Source organism: Girardinichthys multiradiatus, chromosome 6 (genome assembly GCF_021462225.1).
Source record: "Girardinichthys multiradiatus isolate DD_20200921_A chromosome 6, DD_fGirMul_XY1, whole genome shotgun sequence".
Taxonomy (NCBI): Eukaryota; Metazoa; Chordata; class Actinopteri; order Cyprinodontiformes; family Goodeidae; genus Girardinichthys; species Girardinichthys multiradiatus.
The window spans coordinates 13,520,498-13,542,418 of record NC_061799.1 but is presented as its reverse complement, the minus strand read 5'-3'; positions in this window follow the sequence as shown (position 1 = coordinate 13,542,418).

Here is a 21,921-nt window from a genome sequence, read left to right as displayed (position 1 = left end):
AATTGGTTAGCCGATTGCATCGAGTGACTTGCAGCAATCATTCTTCCTGGATGAGCATGTAGCGGCAGTGGGCAGTCACTTGTATTGACTTTGCAGCAATCCCTCATACTGAGCATGCATGTAGTGACAGCGGAGAGGAAAAACTCCCTTTTAACAGGAAGAAACCTCCAGCAGAACCAGGATCAGTGTGAGCGGCCATCTGCCACGACCGACTGGGTGTTTGGTATTGCAAACACCCAAGGTGTTTGCAATACACAATTACCAAGGTATTGTAAAAAACCTTGGTAATTGTGTCTTATTTTCCTTCTACCTCACAATTAAGGCAACTTTTTTGGTATTTTGACACATAAAATACATATTTCTGTTTGTAATGTGACAAATTTGGAAAAGTGAAACAGCATTATATTTCTTTATGAAGAGGAGCCCAAATCTCTATTTTTGAGACTTTAATATATCCATCTACTAGCTTAACAAGGAATAAAACAATAACAAGGAATAAAACAATAACAAGGAATAAAACAATAACAAGGAATAAAACAAGGACTTCGCTTATATATGTAGACTCATCTAAAAACTGTGAAAGTTTTAGGATGTTTATTTTTTAGTTTCTTAATCGATTGAAACAGAACATTTGAATAGTTCTCAAATTATGTAAAAATTGTGGACACTAAAATAAATCTACTTCTAAATATTGTAAAATAAATATTTTACAATAAACTAAATATTATTGCATAGTTTCTTTTTTTGGTTTTTTTTTAACCGTGTCCTGTCTAGCAGAGTAGCACTCAGAATTGTTGTCTGAGTGCCAAGAAAAAGCCCAACAGATTTGCTTTCACAAGTGGAGCATTACAGCTAACGCTTTAAAGCTTTGCTTGATATGTATAAAAAGAAACTTTATTAGAAACTGGGCAATCCAAACGATCCCGAACCCCAACCCTAGCCCAGATCCTGACCAGAAGGCCCGCTCCCTCTCCCGGCCTCCGAACCCAGACGGCAAACAGCAAACGGGGATGTGAAAAGACTCCAAGCCTACTTCCGCCCGCACAAATGTGGTGTTGATGCGTGTTGTTATAGTGTGCATTTAAAAAGAAAAACGGATGGGGAAGAAGGTCTATCATGACCACCCCTCTTTTTCATGCTTTAATCACATCACATCAAGATGCTCTTAAATTTTATTTTTAAAGTTCAACATATGGATAAATGTCCTTCATGGTTTTAAAATTTTAAATAAAAAGCAGTTTTCTTTAAGGGAACAAAGCTAATTAAAATATCTAGTTTGTGTTTTGATAGTTTCTGCCTCTGAAAAACTTTGAAGTGAGTGATGGTTTTTTTAACTGGAAGACGAGAATATGTATTTGTACTTAGTGATCTCAGTACTTTGTTATTATACTTCCTATCTAAATCAACATTATCAATTCAGAAAGCAGGAAAAACTGGTTTTACTGAAGAGTACATCACAATACCTTTAACAAGGTTTGTAAAAGCTAAATGTATGGTTTTAACTTGAAACCAACAATGTAGTACCTGCATTTGATAATCAGATTTTACAAAAAAAACTTAATACATCACCAGAGGAACTTTAAACCAAAGGAGATGTTTTATGACATCATCTATTATCTCAAAATTACATCCGACCCCCTTCTGCTATGTCTCTGAGATATTAAACATATTTTCCAATAAACCCACCTTTCTGTATTAAACGTTTTTTTTATTGGTCAGATGTAATATTTTAATCCTTAATATAATTAACAGAAATAAAGGCTTGAAAACATAATCCTGTGTAATGTGTTTCATCTAGTGAATTGGGTTACTGAAATGCATGAACCGGTCAATAATATTCTAATTTACTAAAATGTGTGTATATATTCTTTACCCGTAACAGACCTATTAAGAACAAATATCAGAAACGTCTTCTTCTAGAACCCGGGAAACATCTAATAAGAAAATAGATAATTGTAATTCCCAGATAATGTATTTCATTATTGACTCAGTTATTGTATGTTTGTTGGTTTACAATCACTTATTGTTAAAATGTAATTTTTTCCATATTCAATTGTCGTTTAAATGATGGTGGTTGGCTGACAAAGATAACTTTACATTTCACTTCCTGAGTTTATGGTAAAATATCTGATCAATCAATTGTTTTGGAGTGCCACATCTCATACATTATAAATAGCTAATTTTAGTTGTTTTTGTTTGTTTTTATTTCTCGGTTTAGCAACAGAAAACAAAATGACTGGAACAGTGCCTCCTTTTCAGCAACTGGTATTCCAAATATTGTTGCAAGTATTTGTATTTTAATTAAACCCCAATAAGTTAATGATAACAAGGAAACATTAGGTTTATTAAATTGATCAATCGACATCTAGATGCCCAGTTCATGTGTGACATAAAAGCATAAACATACTTAAAGTGACACATATTAGATTACCTTTTTCAACCGAAACCAAAAGCAGCAGTTTTCCTCCTAATACTTCGTTAGTCCACTAGATGTCCCCATTGATTTAGTTTCTGCCTCTGCAGCCTTTCTTGTAGACTTCCTCGATGGGTTTATGTCAATAGGTAAGCAAGGCAAGTTTAACCAAGATACAATAAAGTCCTGACTTTTTGAAGTCATTTGCTTGCATCCTATGTCAACTTTGTTGTTTTTTATTATTAAAGTCCGTATACTTTGCACACAATTTGTCACAGATAAAATTCTGTCATGTCACACAAAAATCACATATAACTGCTTTTATTATTGACTCATAAAGATTTTGCTGACACAGTGAGGTCTTTTATCTTCTTTTTTTCTCTTGCTTTTTCCCATTCCCGCACTAAGTTGGAGATCAGGTTAAAACTGACTGAAGGTTTGTGGAGGCACCAAAATGTAAATCAGCTGTTAGGTATGTGGAATTTTCAAATATAAAATATCTGGATAACACACTGCAGACAGCCTTTCTCATACAGATCGAAGCTTTACGCAGACGATTCTGACAGCATTTATGTGGTTTTCTTGTGTTTTTAGCAATTGCATATCAAAGAACACCAACCAAAACACTCAAAGCTTCACTAGGGCCTGTGCTTTTGAGTGCACAGTTGAAAGGTTCTGCTCTGTACAAGCAAGGACAGGCCTCATGGTGAAAGCAGTTAAGATCACGGACCTTCTTTGCTTTGACTTGTGTTCTGCACATTCAGCATCGGCGAACTAATCGAAATGTGCAGTATCCTCCACCCATTACAAAAATGTTTTAAAGGTCTGGACTTCTGTGCTAGTCACGGATTTGCCATAATGAACACCATGTTCAAGCATAAGGGTGTCCATCAGTGCATCGACTTTGTTGTCGTATTGTCAGACCTTCGGCCGCATGTTTTGGACACTCGGGTGAAGAGAGGGGCTGAGCTGTCCACTGATCACCACCTGGTGGTGAGTTGGATCCGCTGGAAGAGGAGAAAGCCGGACAGACTTGGCAGAGCCTTCGGCCAGGGATGTATTCAGCTCCCACCTCCAGGAGAGCTTTGACCAAATTCTGGGGTGATGTTGGAGACATAGACTCCGAGTGGACCATGTTCTCCGCATCTATTGTCAATGCTGCTGCCCTTAGCTGCGGCCGTAAGGTCTGCCTGGTCGCGGCGGAAATCCCTGAACTCGGTGGTGGACACCGGCAGTAAGAAGTCCTATCGGCTGTGGTTGGCAGGTACCGTGAGGCCAAGCGTGCCGTGGCCCGGGCTGTGGCAGAGGCAAAAACCCGGGCCTGAGAGGGGTTCGGGGAGGCCATGGAGAAGGACTACTGGTTGGCCTCGAAGTGATTCTGGCAAACCGTCTGGCGCCTCAGGAGGGGGAAGCAGTGCTTCGCCAACAATGTTTACAATGGGGTGGGAGGCTGCTGACCTCGACTGGGGACAATATTGGGCGGTGGAAGGAGTACGTCGAGGATCTCCTCAATCCTGCTATAACACATTCCCTGGTGGAAACAGAGGCTGTGGACTCAGGGTTAGACTCTTTCATCACCCAGGATGAGTCAGCGAGGTGGTTAAAAAGCTCCACGGTGGCAGGGCTTCGAGGGTGGATGAGATCCGCCCTGATTACCTCGAGGCCCTGGATGTTGTAGGGCATTCATGGTTGACACGCCTCCACAACATTCCGTGGTGGTCGGGGACAGTGCCTCTGAACTGGCAGCCCGGAGTGATAGTCCCCCGTCATAAGAAGGGTGACTGGAGGGTGTGTTCCAACTACAGGCGGATCACAATCTTCAGCCTCCCTGGTAAGGCCTACGCCAGGGTATTGGAGAGCAGAGTCTGGCCGATAGTTGAACCTTGGCCTCAGGAGGAGCAGTGTGGTTTTCGTCCCGGCCCTGGAACTCTGGACCATCTCGCAGCCGAGTGTGAAGCAGATGGGATGAAGATAAGCTCCTCCAAGTCTGAGGCCATGGTACTCGACCGGAAAAGTGTGGCTTGTCCTCTTCAGGTTGGAGGGGAATTACTGCCTCAAGTGGAGGAGTTCAAGTATCTCGGGGTCTTGTTCACGAGTGAGGGAAGAATGGAGCGGGAGATTGACAAACGGATCAGTGCGGCTGCCGCAGTAATGGGGGCGCTGTGCCGGTACGTTGTGGTGAAGAGAGAGCTGAAGCTCTCGATTTATCGGTCGCTCTACATTCCTACCCTCACCTATGGCCATGAACTTTGGGTCATGACCGAAAGAACTAGATCTCAGTTACAAGCGGCTGAAATGAGCTTCCCCCGTAGGGTGGCCGGGCACTCCCTTAGAGATAGGGTGAGGAGCTCGGCCATCCGGGAGGGGCTTGGAGTAGAGCCACTGCTCCTCCACATCGAGAGGAGCCCGTTGAGGTGGCTCGGGCATCTATTTAGGATGCATCCTGGACGCCTTCCTCGGGAGGTGTTCCAGGCACGTCCCACCGGGAGGAGGCCCATGGGAGTATTTCCTCTGTTCACCTCTTCTTCTCTATCCCGTGTTCCCAGAAAACTGCCCGGACTATGAGTTCCTTCACATTCATCATTGTACTTAAATAACTCTTTAAACCTACTCTTGTCACCTGAGAGTATTGGTGCATTTAGTTCCGACAGTTAAACAAAACATGACATAAGATTCATAATATTTTTCATCACTGTGTAGGGTGGCTGGTGCATATATCCAACGGTCATTAGGTGAAGGTTGGGTAGGTACCCAGTCCAACCATGTACACTCACACCTAAAGTTGATTTAGAGAGATCAGCTAACCTAGCAGTTGTTTTTAGACTGTGGGAGGAAGCTGGGGTATCCGGAGAGAATTCATGCATGCACTAGGAGAACATGCAAACTTCATGCAGAAAGACCCCAGGTTGGTATTAGACCACTGTTTGCAAGACAACAGCATTCACAACTGTTGCATCGTGCAGCTCTGTCTGACAACATGCTAAAAGGTCTCAAAAAGCAACAAATCTTGCCCTGATCTATAAAAATTCAAGAGCAGATGGGAAACAATGTCACTGAAATCTATCAGTCTGAAAAAGGTATTGAACAATTTACTAGCCTTTGGGACTCAAGAGAAGCACAGTGAGAAACATGCACAAATGGAGAGGCCAGCTGACCAAAATTACTTGTGCAATTAATTCAGGAATAACACTTCCAGGAGGTGACAAATCACCCAGAACAGCATCCAAAGCACTACAGGGCTCACTTGCTTTAGTTAAGGTCAGTGTTCATAGTTCAACAATAAGAAAGAGACTGTGAAATATTGGTGTCCTCAAAAGAATTTCAAGGCAAAATCTAGCTTGATGATCCCCAAGACCCCTGGCAAAAGTCCACCTATTTGGACTGACAAAAGTGGAGCTTTTAAAATTTGTACATCCAATAACAGTCAGTGTAACACAGTATTTTAGATGAAGAGCATCATAACAACAGTTAAAGATGGTGGTAGTATATCTGTGGCTGCTTTGTGATGACCTACACATGTTGCTGCAATTGATTGAATCATAAATTCTGCTTTCTACTAGAAAACCCTGAAGTCAAGTCAAGTTTATTTATATAGCGCTTTTCAGCAACAAGGCACTCAAAGCGCTGTACATGAGGAAAAACATTACAATGAACCAGACACAAAAAAACAAATCAAAAAACACTAATAATCCTTGGGAGTAATAATAATTAATAATCCTTCCAAGTTTACTGGTAGAAATTGGTTCCAAGCCACTCTTAATAATAAAGCATCTTATGCCAAAAGAAGATGATAATATTGATAGTCTCATCATTCCACTGAATTCTAACTAGGGAAGCTGAGTCACTGGTACAAAACAGCTTTAATCCACATTTTCAGGTGCTAATAATATATTGCTTTTACTGGTACTGAAGTTGAACTTAATAGTAATAACAGTCCATTGTAGTCTAATTAAGAAAGCTGGGTCATTGGTGTTAGAGCAGCTATGGTCCAAATTACTAAAAATGTTTGGTTTTTGCTGGTAATGCTTCTGATAAAACAAAAAATCTATGAAAAAGTAATGAAATCATGCAATTAGGTGCAGGGCTAAGCAACACACAAGAAGAAAAGATTTTGCAAGAGTGCAGTGGAATCCCGGGGGTGCTAATAAATAACTGTGTGTGTGTGTGAAAGAATTAGACTGTCAACACAGATAGAGCACCATTGTCCTTGAGGAGAGAGATGGAAGTTTTCTCAATTGGCCGCAAAGTCTTATCTGGGTCGCAGTTGTTCGGGGGTGCTGGGAAAGAGCGCCATATTTACATAACATCCAGGAGATATTTTGTTGATAGCCACTTAGCAGAGGTTGCCAAGGCCACTTTGGGGCACCAGATTTAGAAAAACAATAAGTGTTCTGGTTCAAGCAGTTGTGTGGATTTCCAACCGCTTTAAGAGTTTTTTACTGTTATCTCTCAATTGCAAATCCAAATACCTAAATTTCTGGGACTTTCCTGCAGTTCTGGAGCGAACAACCTTCTCCATGATTAAATCCTTTCACCTCTGACTCCAAAAGCCGCTTCCAGACTACGATTCTGTTCAAGAACGGTATCCAGCTTGAGGCTTAGCTCTCTTAACAATTCAGTCTGAGCATTGATCGCTCTGCAGATTCCATCCAGCATTGCAGGCAGCTTTGGCATGCTTTGAACAGCTGCCCACGTTTTGCTACTCACTCGATAAGTCAGGTAACCGCCGGCTCCAAAAAGCAGAAATCCTGTTATCAAGAATCCAAATATATAAACATCTTCTGCGTCCTCAATCTTCCACTGTTGCCAGGAATCCATTGTGTATCCAGAGAAGAATGTACCAGCTGGGCAAGAGGGTTCTCCTTTACCCGGTCTTCCCGTGGAAAAGATTTTATCAATTGGGTTGAGAGACCAGCAGACCAAATCCATAATTTGCAAGTTTGGAAGATATGTAAAGTGAGGCTCTGAGAAAAACACAGACAAAAGCAGATGCAGAAGCAGGCAAGAGGGAGGGAGAGAAAACGCGTGCGTCCTCCACCGAGAGCAGAGCAATAAAAGGACAATATTCGCCGATCAGTGACCTTGACTGACCTCAAACTCAAGCCCACTTTGGTTTTTAAGCAGGACATTCAGCCAAAAAACTTGTGCTGTGTCAAGACTCAGTGTCAGTTGTGGCAACCACCTGATGGCAGTTGTTGCTGCCAAGGTTGGCACAACTTAGCAGTTACTTTTTCACATACAGCCAGGGTGGTTGGAATAGCTTCTTTCTTTTGAAAAATGACATCATTATTTGAAGACTGTTGCTCTGTATTAACTCAAGTTTTCTCTGTCTGATCATTTATTTCATGATTTGAAACATTTAAGTAGGACAACAAAACATAAACAGAAGAAATGTATTTTTCACCATACTGTACCGTACCTGACGTGTGATCATTTTGAACAGTGGGTCATAACCACGGGCTTGGTCAAGTCAAGTCAAGTTTATTTATATAGCGCTTTTCAGCAACAAGGAACACAAGGCGCTGTACATAAGAAAAAACATTACAATGATACAGAAAATCAAACAACAGAGGTAATTAAAAAAAATAAAAATAAAATAAAGAGAATAGAATGATGGATAAGAAAATTAAAGGAAAATTGGGCTGAAGACTTTACAAATAATGTTTAGATAACACAGTCAAAGGCCACTCTAAACAAATACGTTTTTAATCTTGATTTAAAGCAACTTCGGGTTTTGGCACTTTTACAGTTTTCTGGGAGTTTATTCCAAATTAGTGGAGCATAAGAACTAAAAGCTGCTTCTACATGTTTGGTTCTGGTTCTGGGTGTGCAGAGTAGATTTGAGCCAGAAAACCGGACAGGTCTGGATGGTTGATACACTGACAACAAGTCTGTAATGTATTTTGGTGCTAAGACATTCAGTGATTTAAAGACTAACAGAAGTATTTTAAACTCTATTCTCTGAGCTACAGGGAGCCAGTGTAGGGACTTTAGAACCGGGGTGATGTGCTCCACTTTCTTAGTTCTAGTGAGGACACGGGCAGTAGCGTTCTGGATCAACTGCAGCTGTCTGATCGACTTTTTAGGCAGACCTGTGAAGACACCGTTGCAGTGATCAATTCTAGTAAAGATGAATGCATGAATAAGTTTTTCAAGGTCCTGCTGAGACATTAGTCCTTTAATCCTGGAGATGTTCTGTAGGTGATAGAAGGCTGATCTTGTTACTATCTTTATCTGCCTCTGTAGGTTCAGGTCTGAGTCCATCACTACACCCAGGTTTCAAGCCTGACTGGTGGTTTCTAACTGTATTAACTGAAGCTGTGTGCTAACTTTTAAACGCTCTTCCTTTGGTCCAAAGATTATAACTTCAGTTTTGTTTTGATTCATCTGAAGAAAATTTTGGCCAATCCATGCATTGATTTCTTCTAAGCATTTACCCAGCTCTTGAATTGGTTCATAGTCATCTGGTGACATCGCAACGTATAGCTGTGTGTCGTCTGCATAGTTATGACAACTTACGTTGTTTATTAAAATCTGAGTTAGGGGGAGCATGTAGATATTGAACAGAAGGGGCCCTAAGATGGACCTTTGGGGAACGTCATATGTGATTTTTGTGGTTTCTGATGTAAAGTTACCTACTAACACAAAAAAGTCCCTGTCCTTCAAGTAGGATTTAAACCAGTTGAGTGCTGTACCAGAAAGGCCGACCCAGTTTTCCAGGTGCTCTAATAAAATGGAGTGATCAACAGTGTCGAATGCTGCACTAAGGTCCAATAATACCAGCACTGTGGTTCTTCCACAGTCTGCATTTATACGGATGTCATTGAACACCTTGACAAGAACAGTTTCTGTACTGTGGTAAGCAGGAAGCCTGACTGGAAGACATCGAAGCGGTTGGTCATTGTTAGGAAGTTGTTTAACTGTTGAAGCACAGCTTTTTCAATAATACTGATGAAGGGGAGGTTTGATATAGGCCTGTAGTTCTGTAGAAGCAGCTTGTCCAAGTTGCTCTTTTTCAAAGAGGTTTGATAATTGCTGTTTTCAGGGCCTGGGGGAAAACACCTAACAAAAGAGATGCGTTTATTATTTGTGTTAAATCAGATGTTATTACAGGCGAAGCTTTCTTAAGGAAAGCTGTGGGTAAAAGATTGAGACAGCAGGAAGAAGAGCTTAGTTGCTGTACGATTTCTTCTAAATTTTTGTAGTTTATTTGGTGAAATTGGGAAATTTTGTCAAAATCAGTTCTAGTTGGAGACAACATTGGCACTGGAGTTGATGTGGATGTGCTGACTGCCCCTCTGATCTTTTGGTTTTTTTTAGTAAAGAATTTAGCAAATTAATTGCAGGCCCTGGTAGAGTGGAGTTCAGATGCTACAGTTACAGGAGGGTTTGTTAACCTGTCGACCGTGGCAAATAATGCACGAGCATTGTTAATTTTTTTGCTGATGATCTCAGAAAAGAAAGATTCCCTTGTAATTTTCAGTTGTAGGTTATATCTGTATAGTCTCTCTTTGTAGATAATATAGTGAACCTGGAGTCCAGACTCCACCTGCACCACCTGCGTTCAGCTTTTCGACACTGCTTTTTTTCACTTCTGACTGGTGGAGCACTTCTCCATGGAGACATTTTCTTCCCAGAAACGACTTTCGCTTTAATTGGAGCAAATGAATCAATGATGTCTGAGATTTTAGAATGAAAGTTTTCTACCAGCTCATCTACAGTGTTACAGGGCAAAGTGGAGGTAGAAGAGTAAATCTGGTTAAAGGTTTCAGCAGCACCGTCCTTAAAGATGTGTTTTCTTATCATGTCTCTTTGGCAAAATGAGTCATTGCAGATGATGTTTTCAAAAATAACAGAAAAGTGGTCAGATAGGGCAACATCAGTTATAGACACCTTGGAAATGTTTAGACCCTTAGTGATGATCAAGTCCAAAATATGTCCCTGTTTGCTGTTTAACATGTTGAGGCAAATCAACATTTCTAAGAGTGTCACATAGATCTATTGCACTTCTATCTTCAGGATTGTCTATGTGAATGTTGAAGTCTCCCACAATAATTAAACAGTCATAATCAACACATACCACCCCTCCACCTTTTCTTTGCTGTCTGCTCTCACAAAGGAAATTGTAGTTCGGAGATGTTGACTGAATGGGAGCTTCATTAAATTCATGTAACCATGTTTCTGTTACAAACATAACATCAAGATTATGGTCAGTGATAAAGTCATTGATTAAAAATTATTTTCCTGACAGAGATCTAATCTTCAATAAAGCCAGTTTATATGACTTAGTTGCTGATATTAACTCTGTGTCTGGTTGTACCTGACAGTTTATGGCTTTTTTTGATTGTTTATTTCTGTCTCTTATCCTTTTGGCTTTGTTCTTCTGTCACGTATAAGTGCAGAGATTTTACAACTATCTCCTATTAGGGGCCCAAGTTCTTCCTGGACTTGCTCATTTCTGATAGAGTCACCACTGGGGCCCAGACTGTATCACAGAGAAGTGATTTGAAGGTCCTGATTAGGAGGATATAGATTAGGAGGTGGTGGGGCTCTGCGGCATTTGGAAGATATTTAGTAGCAGGGCCTCGGCCACGGGGGGTGTTGAATGGAGAAGATGTCAGAACCATTTGGGTCCCGATTTTAAGAGCTCCTTTCATGTTATCAGAATCCAGTAAAGCAAAAAGCGGGCTCAGTGGGGAGATGGGAGAGTTCTGTGCGGTCTGGGTTGGGGTCTGGAATGAGGGGGGTTTACCGGGGGTGTCGGTCTGGGTCTGAGTTTTGGGTTTTGGGGGAGGGGGGTATAATGGGGGGGCGTCCACCTCTCCTGTGGATTTCGACGGGGAGACCTTTTGTGATGACCTCTCTTTCTCAGCCAACTGGCCGGTTGTTTCTGCTGGAGCTGTTGAAGGCAGCATTATCATTGTTGTTGATAGTTAGTGAAAACCAAGATGGCGCCGACGATCCAGACCTGGAGAAAAAATACACTGACTCTTTCATCATAATACTGGGAGATTTTAACAGTGCAAACCTCTCCAATGAACTCCCCAAATACAGACAGCATATGAAGTGTCCCACCAGAGACAAAAACACACTGGACCATTGTTACACAGCTTTAAAGGACTCATATCATGCTGTTACCAGGGCTGCTCTGGGTTTTTCGGATCATTATCTAATCCACCTCATCCCAACCTACAGACAGAGACAAAAAGCTTCCAAACCCAAGGTTCACACTGTTAAGAAGTGGACTGAGGAATCAAAGCAGATGCTACAGGCCTGCTTTGAATGCACAGACTGGACTGTTTTTGAAACCTCAGCCACTGACCTAAACCAACTAACTGATGTGGTTTCATCATACATCAGTTTCTGTGAGGACATGTGTGTGCAGACCAAGACCTTCTGCACCTTTGGAAATAACAAGCCATGGTTTACACCACACCTCAGGAATCTGCGCAGGGAAAAGGAAGAAGCTCACAGCAGTGGAGATTGGGCGTGGTACAGGCAGGCCAGGAACGGACTAACAAAGGAGATCAAAGCAGCCAAGAGAAGCTACAGTGAGAAGCTTAAGAACGGCCTTTCTACTGGTGACACTTCGGCTGTATAGACTGGTCTGAGAAACCCGACTGCCTATAGGAGCCCCCCCACCCCACCCTTCCTGAGCATAGTCCTCGCTTGGCCAACCGTCTGAATGGCTTCTACTGCAGACATGACAAGAAGCCATTCACACCTCAAATCATCCCCTCCACATCCCATTCAGGAACAAATTTGACCCGTAAAACAACCAACCCCCCTACCTTCAGATCCTCTGCCTGCACTAAAGATCTCTGAGGAAGATGTAAATAGGCTCTTTCAGCGCATGAAAACAAAGAAAGCTGGAGGACCTGATAACGTCTCCCCATCATGCCTGAAAGCCTGTGCAAATCAACTCGCTCCGATCTTCACAAGGATCTTCAACAAATCACTGGAAAAATGTGAGGTCCCCTCCTGCCTCCAACGACCCACCATCATCCCGGTTCCCAAGAAACCCACCATCCTAGGATTAAATGACTACAGGCCTGTAGCCCTGACGTCTGTGGTCATGAAATCCTTTGAGCGGCTGGTATTGAAGCACCTGAAAGAGATCACAGGCCCCCTGCTGGACCCCCTGCAATTTGTTTACCGAGCAAACAGGTCGGCAGATGATGCTGTTAACTTAGGTCTACACTTCATCCTGCAACACCTTGACCACCCAGGGACGTACGCCAGGATCCTGTTTGTAGACTTCAGCTCGGCCTTCAACACCGTCATACCAGACATCCTCCACCAGAAGCTCACACAGCTCAATGTCCCAGCCTCCACCTGTCAGTGGATCAACAGCTTCCTGACGGACCGACAGCAGCAGGTGAGACTGGGGAGCATCTTCTCCCGATCCAGATCAATAAGTACTGGTGCCCCTCAGGGATGTGTTCTATCCCCACTCCTCTTCTCTCTGTACACAAATGACTGCACCTCACCGGACTCGTCCGTGAAACTCCTTGAGTTTGCAGATGACACCACTGTCATTGGACTGATCCAGGACGGTGATGAGTCTGCATACAGACAGCAGGTGGATCGGCTGGTACACTGGTGCAGTCAGAACTACCTTGAACTCAACCCATTCAAGACTGTGGAAATAGTGGTGGACTTTTGGAGAACACCACCCCCATACACCCCCCTCACCATCCTCAACAACACTGTGTCGGCCGTGGACCACTTCAGGTTCTTAGGAACCACCATCTCTGAGGACCTGAGATGGTCTTCACACATAGACACTGTTCGAAAGAAGGCCCAGCAGAGACTGTACTTCCTGAGGCAACTCAAGAAGTACAACCTTCCACAGGAGCTGCTAGTCATGTTCTACACTGCCATCATTCAGTCTGTCCTGTCTTGATCCATCTCAGTGTGGTTTGGCTCATCCACAAAACAGGACAGGTCCAGACTGCAACGAATAATCAGGAATGCAGAGAGAATAATCAGGGCTGACCTTCCCTCCATCCAGGACTAGGGTCAGGTAAAGAGCTGCTAAAATCTCTGCAGACCCCACACACCCTGCACATAAACTGTTCAAAGCTTTACCTTCAGGCCGCCGCTACAGAGCATTGTTCACTAAAACCAGCCGCCACAGAGACAGTTTCTTTCCCCAGGCTGTTTCTCTGTTGAACATTCAATAGAGTACAAAACAACAGCATACAGATGTTGCAAATGCACCTTTTTATTATATTTGTGTATATTGTACATTGTAAATATGTATGTTCTGTAATGCAAAAACAAAACCAAAGAGCAAAGTGTACCGGAGTCAAATTCTTTTTATATGTACGAACTTGGCAATAAAGCTGATTCTGATTCTGATACTCCATGTTCTCTGTTGAAGGTCGAAGCTGCTGGTGGATTATTTACTGAATAGAAGAGAGTAGTTGTGAGACGTCTGGCTCCCGGCTTGTTCAAACAGAAACCATCTTGCTTGAAGAGTTGTCTTTTTTCCCAAAAAATATTAAAGTTGTCGATGAAGTTCACAGATGTAGTGGCACATGTTTTTTTCAACCATTTATTACTCATCAGAAGTCTTGAAAAAATTTGATCTCTACAGAAAATCGGTGCAAAGGGTCCGCTGAGAAATACCTTGATATTGAGACCTCCAACAATATTCACAAAACGAGTGAAAACCTCCTTCAGTCCTTCTGATTTTTTCTTAGCCACATCATCCATGGCTCCACGGTGTATAATAAGGTTTTCTAGAGACGGGCGCTTTTCTGTGATTGCCAGAATATTCTCTGAGATATCGGACACCACGTTACTGGTACCAATCATAACTTCTGTATTTTTCTTGTTGCAGAAGTTTTTAATCCCATTCACAGCTGTGTTGCCCACTATTAGGGTTCTTGGTCTGGTGGTGTGCTTTTTCTCTGGCAGTTTAGGAGAAGACTGTTTAGAATGAAGGTTGTTCTCAAACATTTTATTTTTCTCAGAAGATGGATAATTTTCCTGGTTTTCATTCTGAAGTGGGGCAAATCTGTTTTGGAGGAGAATTCCATTATTTCCAGCTGTCTCACTCCTATTCAATTCAATTTAATTCAATTTTATTTATATAGCGCCAATTCACAACAAATGTTGTCTCAAGGCACTTCACAACAGTCAGGTACTTACATTCCAATTACTCCTAACCATTGAACAGTGCAGTCAGAGTTAGTTATTTATTCAAATTGGATAAAGCATTTTTCTGTCTAAGGAAACCCAGCAAATTGCATCCAGTCAGTGACTTGCAGCATTCCCTCCTCCCAGATGAGCATGTAGAGACAGTGGACAGTCACTGGCGTTGACTTTGCTGCAATCCCTCATACTGAGCATGCATGTAGCGACAGAGGAGAGGAAAAACTCCCTTTTAACAGGAAGAAACCTCCAGCAGAACCAGGCTCAGTGTGAGCGGCCATCTGCCACAACCGACTGGGGGTTTGAGAGAACAGAGCAGACACACAAAAATTACAGAAGCACTAATCCAGGAGTCCTTTCCATGGGAAGGAAAAGTAAATGTTAATGGATGTAGCTCCTTTAGTCGTTTCACCTAGAAAGAAAGAACAGAAAAACTCTGAGCCAGTTTTCAAGGTTAGAGTCTGAAAAAGAGCACATATAATTAGTTATTGTAAAGCTCAGTCAATCGACATGTCTAGGAGAGAGAAAGGGTTAAACACTAAAAAGACAGGGCTATGTGGCTCATCGGTAGAGGGTGAGCATTAAGTTGTTGCCAGCAGAAGCTCGGAAGATTCCCCTCTCCAGAAAGGTGTCACAGGTAGACACAGAGCCAGGCCAGGTGTAGCTTCTAGGAAGAGTAAAGAGAGAACAAAGTTAAAAGCTGAAATAACAGCAAATAATGCAAATTTGGAGAGCAGTATGACAATGTAGCGAAGAGGGTGAAAGTGGTTATTATATCCTCCAGCAGCCTAAGCCTATAGCAGCATAACTACACAGATAGTTTCAGTTCAGATTATTTAGTTAAACGGCGCTTATTTACAACAATGTTGTCACATGGCTCCCCACAAAAGTTCCCACTGATGGTCATTGTTATACTAAAAACCACAAGGATTGGGATACCTCTCTCTGTCAGACTGATCATAACCATTGGAAAAGAGAAGGGGTCATACAGGTAGCAGAAATGGAGGGTGTGTTTGCACCTCAACCATAACTGAGCCGGTTTAGGCTAAACCTGACTCCCCCTTCCTCCATCCAACCGGGAGGGAAGAAGACGGACGTAAAAAATAAGGAAGATAGCTCAGGATAACCTAAGCCAATCTAACTATAAGCTTTATCAAAAGGAAAGTTTTAAGCCTAGCCTTAAAAGTAGACAGGGTGTCTGCCTCACGGACTAAAACTGGGAGCTGGTTCCACAGGAGAGGAGCCTGATAACTAAAGGATCTGCCTCCCATTCTACTTCTAGAGACTCTAGGAACCACCAGTAAACCTGCAGTCTGAGAACGAAGTGCTCTGTTAGGAACATATGGAACAATCAGATCTCTGTATGATGGAGCTAGATCATTAATGGCTTTATATGTGAGGAGGAGAATTTTTAATTCTATTCTGGATTTAACAGGGAGCCAATGAAGGGAAGCTAAAATAGGAGAAATATGATCTCTCTTTTTAATTTTCATCAGAACTCTTGCTGCAGCATTTTGAATCAGCTGAAGGCTTTTAATTGCATTTTGTGGACATCCTGATAGTAAAGAATTACAATAGTCCAGCCTTGAAGTAACAAATGCATGGACTAGTTTTTCAGTGTCATTCCTGGATAGGATATTTCTAATTTTGACAATGTTCCGGAGATGAAAGAAGGAAATCCTAGAAACCTGTTTAATATGGGATATAAATGACATGTCCTGGTCAAAAGTAACACCAAGGTTTTTTACTTTATTACCGGAGGTCAATTTAATGCCATCCAGGTTAAGTGATTGACTAAGCAGTTTCTTTTTTAAAGACTCCGGTCCAAAGATGACAACTTCTGTCTTGTCTGAATTTAGAAGCAAAAAATTTAAAGTCACACAAGTTTTTATATCTTCAAGACATCCTTGTAGTCTATCTAACTGGTTGGGTTCATCAGGATTTATGGATAAGTAAAGCTGAGTATCATCAGCGTAACAGTGAAAATTTATCCCATGCTGCCTGATAATTTGACCTATTGGAAGCATATATATATATAGTAAAGAGAATTGGCCCAAGTACTGGACCCTGTGGTACTCCACAATTAACCCTTGAGTTTAAAGATGATTTATCATTTACATGAACAAACTGGAATCTGTCAGACAGATAAGATTTAAACCAGCCTAGCGCTGTTTCCCTGATTCCTACAGCATATTCCAGCCTTTTTAAGAGAATATTATGGTCGACTGTATCAAATGCAGCACTGAGATCTAAGAGGACAAGTACAGACACAAGTCCATTATCTGAGGCCATAAGAATATCATTAGTGACTTTCAGCAGAGCTGTTTCAGTGCTATGATGAGCTCTGAAGCCTGACTGAAACTCTTCAAACAGGTCATTGCTGTGTAAATGCTCACACATTTGATTAGCAGCTATTTTCTCAAGAATTTTAGATAAGAATGGAAGATTGGATATAGGTCTGTCATTCTTTAAGTCATCTCGATCAAGCGAAGGTTTCTTAAGTAAAGGCTTAATTACTGCTACCTTAAAAGCCTGTGGTACATATCCATTTACTAAAGATAGATTAATCATATCTAAAATGGGGCTGGAAATCAGAGGGAACACTTCCTTAAATAATTTGGTTGGGATTGGGTCTAACATACAAGTTGAAGGTTTAGATGAAGCTAATATTTCTGATAACTTAGGAAGCTCCACAGGATCAAAACAGTCCAAACACAAATCTGGTTCTGCAGTTATTTCCAATATTGTCTCACTTGCTGAGGATGAAGTAATCATCTTCAGGAGTATGTCAAAGATTTTATTTTTAATAGAATCAATTTTATTTAAGAAGAATCCCATAAAGTCATGACTTCTAAGAGCTAAGGGAATGAATGGCTCAACAGAGCTATGACTCTGTGTAAATTTAGCAACTGTACTAAAGAGAAACCTAGGATTATTCTTGTTCTCTTCTATTAATGATGAGAAATAAGCTGTTCTAGCTTGCCGAAGTGTCTTTTTATACAACAGTAGGCTATTTTTCCAGATTAAGTAGGAATCCTCTAGGTGTGTAGAGTGCCATTTTCTCTCCAATTTTCTAACATTGTGCTTTAAAGTACACAGATCTAAATTAAACCAAGGAGCCTGCCTCCTATGAATGATTACCTTCTTTTTCAAGGGGGCTGCATTGTCTAATGCATCACGCAATGATGAAGAAACACTATGAACAAAAGAATAAATTTGTGAAGGGGCAGAAACAGAATTATTGCCCTCCACTGTGCTTTTCAGAGATAATGAGGAAATTAAAAGTGGAACAGATTCTTTAAAGGTTGTTACAGCATCGCCTGATAATGATCTACTGTAATGAAATTTTCTTTCAGGTGTGGAGTACTCGGTTAAATTAAACTCAAAGGTTATTAAGAAATGGTCAGACAGGACAGGGTTATGAGAAAATATTGTTATGTCTTTACACTCAATGCCATATGTCAGCACAAGGTCCAGAGAATGAAGACAAAGGTTGGTAGGTTTGTTAAAGTTTTGAGCAAAGCCAATTGAGTCTAAGATAGCATTAAAGGCTATATTTAGGCTATCACTTTCAGTGTCAACATGAATGTTAAAATCCCCCACTATAATAACTTTATCTGCATTTAACTCTAAATCAGATAAAAGGTCTGAAAACTGATCTAAAAATTGAGAGTAAGGGCCTGGTGGACAGTACAAAACAACAAACAGAAGTGGTTTTAGTGCTTTGTAATTTGGATGAGGAAAACTAAGGATTAAATATTCAAAAGAGTTGTAGCTATCGATTGGTCTGGGACTAATCAATAAATCGGACTGAAAGATGGTTGCTACTACTCCTCCTCGCCCGGTATTTTGAGGAATGTGAAAATTTAAATAATTAGTAGGAGTTGACTTATTTATGGTAATATAATCCTCTTGCTGCAGCCAGGTTTCTGTGAGGCAATCTGTCACAAATCAGGTCAATAACTAGCAATGTCTTTGAAGAGAGAGATCTTATGTTCAGTAGGCCACATTTAATTGTTTTATTTTTCTTTTCGGTCTGAGTTGTGTTTATTTTTATGAGATTTTCCTGATTTCCTCCTTTTAGATTATTTTTTAATCTATTCCATTTTGGCCGTGGGCGAGACACTGTCTATCAGTTGTTGTGACAGCAGCTCGCTGTCGAAGTCTCCTTTTCCCAGGGGAAACAGGACATTTCTCTGTAATTCTGGCCATTCTAATTTATTTTATTTCTGAGATCTTCCAGTGAGTCGTCCACCTTGATTTTTTGGGCATGCGCCTAAAACATGCCAGGGGGGTCTGCCGGTAGGTTTATTCTCAGTGTTCTGATTGCCCTGATCCCCGATTGTTCTGACTCGTTAAGCTGGCTTTCACTGTTTGGGATCACAGGCAGAGTTGAATCATCGCTGTACCCCATATTCACCTCCACATTCACTTCTAGTCGATGGATTTTCATCTCCAAAACAGTCAATTTCTGTAAAGGTTTGTGGAAGTCTTCTGTGGTGAAGGGAGGCATTTTGTGCTGATTAGCTGGCGTCAACTTGGTGTCACATCATCTACATGCCCCAGGGAAATAGATACTTAAAATGTAAAGTACATTTTGTAAAGGCTTCAGTAAATTTATATTCTAGACATTTTCTGGGTTGGCAATAGAAGTGTAAAAATACAAAATTCTTAACATAGGATATTTTTCCCAACTGAGTAAAAAAGACTGAATTCTTTTAAAAAGTTTTTACACATCTTCACAAGTGGTGCCAATACAATACAAGTACAGCTTGTAACAAAACACCAGTATCTAGAGCAGCTATTGGTCAACACATATTATTAGCTAGTGAAGTGCAAATAGAAAGCTTTAGACAATATTTTCCCTCACCTCCACATAAGGATTATGTGCATAGTATTATTAGTGAACACTTCGAAATGGTTCTGTTCCTGAAAACTGGCTTTTGCTGCACCTTTCCCATCACTTACTACTGAGATGAAATTGTGTTTGAATTATTGTCACATTACAGCTGTTGATGCTAAATACCAAGCTAACTATCAATAAGCTAGCTAAGATTGTTTTGTCCATGCTAGCCACATGAAACAAAACTTAAACTAGTTTATGTATTTGGACATTACAAGCTACTAGTTGGTGAAAAAGGAACTTTTGGGGATGTTTTGGGGGAATACGTCAACAAAATCTCAAACTACTCACACCAGACTGGTGTAAATTCCAGACTCACCATCAGGATATTTACAAGAGCTAATCATTTAATTTATTATTTCCACATTTTAAAGGAAGCTATAACAGGTTTAAAAAAAGGTAAAAAATGTAAAGTGGTTGGAAAGCCATGTTTAATTTCAAAATAAGACAATTTCTTTGCTGTATAACATTGTAAAATGACACTAGTCATTGTTTACCTGAGTAGTAATAATGCATTAGTATTTTGTGGACGTTCCTTAGTGTACAAGTGTGTGTTGTCAAGGAGAGAAAGCTATGTCTGTGCTTGTTTACCTAACCCTGTGGGCTTCTGGGTTTTGTCAACAGTCACCAGGTCAAAAGTCACGCACTCCATGCAGTGCGTCTGAACAGAAACTAGTGCGTTCAGTATTCTATAAGTTAGAGTCACACTCTCTCTAAGTTGCAACAGAAATGAACATGGGGCTCAAACACAGACATTTTCAGCTTACACATTTAGGCATTTGTACAGGAAACAAGAATTTTGAAGGGGATTTATTTGTGGGTCAAACAGAGGACATGGGAAGACTTTTTCTAATAGCAGACAGTGAAGACGACTTTATGTTCTCATTACAGAAGATTAGCCTAAGGTTAATTCTAGTTTTAGCATCCTCATAATGGATAATATTTCATAAATATTACTGTGGGAATCTCTTAACGGAATCTCTTATTGTGTATATTGCACATGTACACATTGCTATGTTATCTATTGCTACAAGGCCCTTCCACTGCATTCAAATGATAAAAACCTTGTAAGTGCCAGATCAGTAAGTGGGTCCACTCGGTACCAAGTGAAAAACAAGTGTTTCACAGTTTTTTGTTGATATTGGTTTCCGAATGAGAATGTGCTTCTACAGTGACTCTGAAAAGTCCATACACCCATGTTAACATGTCAGGGGTCTGTGATGTAAGAAATAAGATGATAATAAATGATTTTGAACCTTTTTCCTCATATAATGTGATTTTTTCTGCTATACAATGCTAATAAAAACCAAATGAAAACAAAGTGCAATTGTTTGGTTGTACGCTGATAAACTTTGTGACATATTGATTTATTATTTAGCATTTGGTCCTTTTTGGTAGGAGATTGACTGTCAAAATGAATTCTGGATTCATTCCAAAACATTAATTTCCCTCTCATGCACTATTATTTTATTTATTTTTGATGTATTCTTTGATTGACTCAAGGTTGTGCTAAAACATCCTCTCCATTTCCATTGAAATCCTAGCTGACATCGTTATGATCTACACACATTCCAAGCTCTTCCTAAATCCGAAAAATACCACCTGTTCACTAGGCTAACAGTCGGTTTCGTAGGCCATAACAATTTTTTATGTCATCCTGATGCATACACAATGATATTTGAAAGAACTCGAACCAAACCGCAAAGCAACAGAAACAAACTCGTTTGACCTCGAAAGTTTCAGTAATGATGTAAAGCTTTGAAATTGTATTTAGGCTAATTATCTATTTATAATTGCTTATCTGTCACGGGAAATTATGTTTTTGTTTGTATGTTTATAGCCTTTCTTAGTAATATTCCCTAAAAGTTCTTAGATTTTGTATTATTTCTAATTACCTGTTTAAATCCCGGTACAAGACAGTTTTGCCCTTGTAATGACAAAATGTGAGGATGGATACCTTTGTTCTTTAGCTTCTAAGCATCAAAAGACGTGTCTTATTAAACTTAAGTATTTAAACCATAAGGGTTTATTTCTCTTATTTATTCACATTGCGTTTTATTAGAATTTAATTCCAGCCATTTAACCCTATCAAATTGTTGGACCCTTTTTGTTACATATTTAGGGCTCCGCTTTATTTTTATAGCTTTGGTGTGAAACATGCTCTCCTTCCTCCTCTCACTCTCAGCATCTCTGACCATCCCTCCCAGACGTCGCTCCGCATGTTCTCCTCCTACTCCGCGCTCCTTCTCATCCCTCCAACCTGGCCGATCCTGACAAAAAGGTAAAGTCCCCCTCTGCATGCCAAAACCTCCGAACTGTCTCCGTCCATCCACGGACTGCTTTTGTCATGCCTCAGACAGCCATTATCTTTACCTTTTCTTCATGTTTCTCCCCCTGGAAGTCCCAAAGCTTCCACATCTCCCCACCGCACTGAGCTACCACA